Below are 3,234 nucleotides of genomic sequence, written 5' to 3' on the forward strand. Positions count from 1 at the left end.
ACATGATAAATTTAAAAAAACAAATCCATGTTTATTAAAAACTGTATAGTACAAAGAATTTAAAATTAACCAAAATATTGTAATGAAAACTTTAGCTATTTAATTGGGACTAGCAGTTGGCGTAATGGCTATGTAGCTGGACTCCCATGTAGTCAACCGCGGTTCAAGTCCCGGACCCAGTGGTGGCTTGAAACTCATGCCGGGCACGTGTAGTCATGTGTACGTGCGTGTCCAAGATCCCGAGAGGAGAATGGAAGAGAAGGAATTGCGGTGTGGCCATCCCCCTGAGGGGGTGATTTCTTGCTTTCTGTTTCTCTATCTTTCTCTGTCTTTCTGGTGAGCACGCGCCCTGTAGCAAAAAAGTCTCAAAAAAAAAAAAAAGAAAAAAAACCTTTGGCTATTGAATTGAAATGTGTAACAGTAATAGGATTTTTTAGTTATTTTAATTTCTCCTTGGGCTAGTATTTTTATTTGTTTGATTTTAAAGAGTTATTTATCCAATTTTATTCATCATTATTATTTTTTCATTCGCGACAGGGTACATGCACTCACCAGAGAGACATAGGGTGGGGGATGGGGAGGAGAGGAATGAGAAAGCAAGTAGTCAGGTCCAAAATTTGAACTGAGGTTAGGCATGTAGGAGACCAGTGCCTCAACCACCATGCCACCCGCTGGCCCCTGTTCATTTTTTGTTTGTTTGTTTGTTTGTTTTATGATAGAGAACACATGTACATGCATGTGTGTGTGTGTGTGTGTGAGAGAGAGAGAGAGAGAGAAGTACCTCTAAGAGGGTTTCACCATGCTGCAATCTCCTTTTATAAGCCCTCCAGTTCCTCAGGATCGTAGGAGCCTGTGTGCTCCCAATACGTGTTCAGTCCCACCCAAGGATCCAAACCCAGAGTTGGTCAAATGGTCTCTACAATGAGATATTGATAATTTGATAAAATCTGTTTCAGCTATTTATAATAAACTGTTAAACCCTGTGGTTGTTTTAGATTTTTGACATTTTGAGATGCTTTTTTTCATTATAATTTTTAAAGAAATTTTTGCTATAGGGCACGTGCACTTGCCAAAGAGATTGGGAGACATAAACTGAGAAATCACTCCCCAGGGAAGTGGCCATACTGCAAACTCTTCTCCTCCATTCTCCTCTCTGGATTTTGGGCATGTATGCACACACATCCTGTGTGAGTTTTAAGTTGCCAGGTCTGAAACTCAAACCATGGTTGACTACATGGGAGTTCAGCGACATAACCATTATGCCATCTGCTAGTCGAATTGAGATACATTTTTAAAATACAAATCTACTTGTTTATTTTCATGCTTTCTTGTATTTTTATTCATATGTTAACTCTTTTAATATCAATATTAATATTTTTAAAAGTATTGAACCTATTTGAAAAACCTATTATGTAAAGAAGAGAATTCTTTGAGGTGAGAGTTGAAACAATTTATTCAAATACTTGCATTTGTTTTTGTCAAGTACCTGGACTGTTTTTAACCCAAGAGGATGTTAACTAAATCTCCTTAGATTTTCTTGGACCACCCTGCTTGTATGAATTCCAGTTTTAATCCCACATGAGGAATAACCTATTGTTACATATATTTTCGAGAGATCTCCCCTCCCCTGCAATCCCATCTCCATGAATTACCAAATTTTAACATAAGCATTTTTCTTTTAATCTTCTTGTGGGTAGAAGCGTCTAATTCAGTCTTAATTTGCTGGTATAGCCTATTGGGTTCCAGCATTATACAGGCGTGTGGCCTGTTTCAACTCTTGCCTCAAAGAATTCCCTTAGATTGAGTGCCCAAAACTCTAAGCTCATGGTCCAAAGGAGTAGACAACATCAACATGGTAAGTGCAAAGCAACAGAAAGAACAGAGCCCAGAATCAGACCCAGGAATATACAGATATTAACTTAATAGGTACACAATACATTTTCTAAATAGGTTCAATACTTTTCAAAATATAAAAGAAAGGATTAAAATATACAAGAACGTATGCAAGTGAGCAAATAAATTTATTTATTTAAAGAAAAAAAAATCTCAAAGTGTCAGAAATACAACAACTAAAATAAAACATTCTGCTGTGGATAGGGTCAGATTTTCGTATCTTATTCCCCATGCCTGTGAGGCCAGGATATCTCAAGCTCAAGTTCACCTAGTTTAGCAGACACGTCTTAAGATTGAAGCTAGATTTAATGATTCCTTCACTTCTCTTGAGTTTCAGTTTAATTTAATTTTCAGATATAAACAGTAGTTTCTAATTTGTAGGCTCATAGATACACTCAAAACAATTAAGTATTTCATTTAACAGGTTTTTCAGTTATATTTAGTGAGAGAGGTTATTTTTAAGGTTATATAGACTGCTATACTGCTACATAGGCAAGTGAATTTTATAGGTCTTTATTCTCAAACTCTCACAATTATAACTATGTTAAAATCTTCTGGTTTTGATTTTTAAAAATCTTTATTTTGGGGTCAGCAAGTTGTGTAGTGGTTAAGGTGCTAGACTCCCACATAGTCGACTGTAGTTTGAATCCTGGACCCCAGTGACTTGAAACTCACACTGGGTGTATGTGCATGTGTACCCAAAATCCCAAGAAGAAAATGGAGGAAAAGGGATTGCAGTGTGGCCATCTCCCCTGGAGGGTCATTTCTTGCTTTCTGTCTCTCTCTGTCTCACTGGTGAGTGCACGTGCCCTATACCAAAAATCTCTCTAAAAAAATTAAAAATCTTTGTTTTACTCAGGCAATGTTATAAAATAATTAACAATTTATGATGTCTCAAATGATAAAATATTTCAAAAGTTCCAAATCTCTAACTCAATTTATATAAGCAGGAAAGTATGTTTTGTAAAAGTAAAGATAATAATAGAAAAAATTTGATAATTATTAAGATTAAGAAAAAGTGGGACCAGCAGTTGGCATAATGGCTATGTCGCTAGACATCCATGTAGTTGACCGTGGTTCAAATCCTGGAACTGGTGGCTTAAACTCACACGGGGCACACGTGCATGCGTGCCCAAGATCCTGAGAGGAGAATGGAGGAGAAGGGATTATTGCATGGCCATTCCCCCGGGGAGTGATTTCTTGTTTTCTGTCTCTCTTTCTCTCTCTGTCTTTCTGGCTAGCACACACACCCTATAGCAAAAACCTCTGAAAAAAAAATGAAGAAAAAATATTAGTGTAAATATTATAAACTGTAGTGTTTTTTTTTTTTTTTTGGAGAGG

The sequence above is a fragment of the Tupaia chinensis genome, unplaced genomic scaffold (genome assembly GCF_000334495.1).
Source record: "Tupaia chinensis unplaced genomic scaffold, TupChi_1.0 Scaffold000248_1, whole genome shotgun sequence".
NCBI lineage: Eukaryota > Metazoa > Chordata > Mammalia > Scandentia > Tupaiidae > Tupaia > Tupaia belangeri.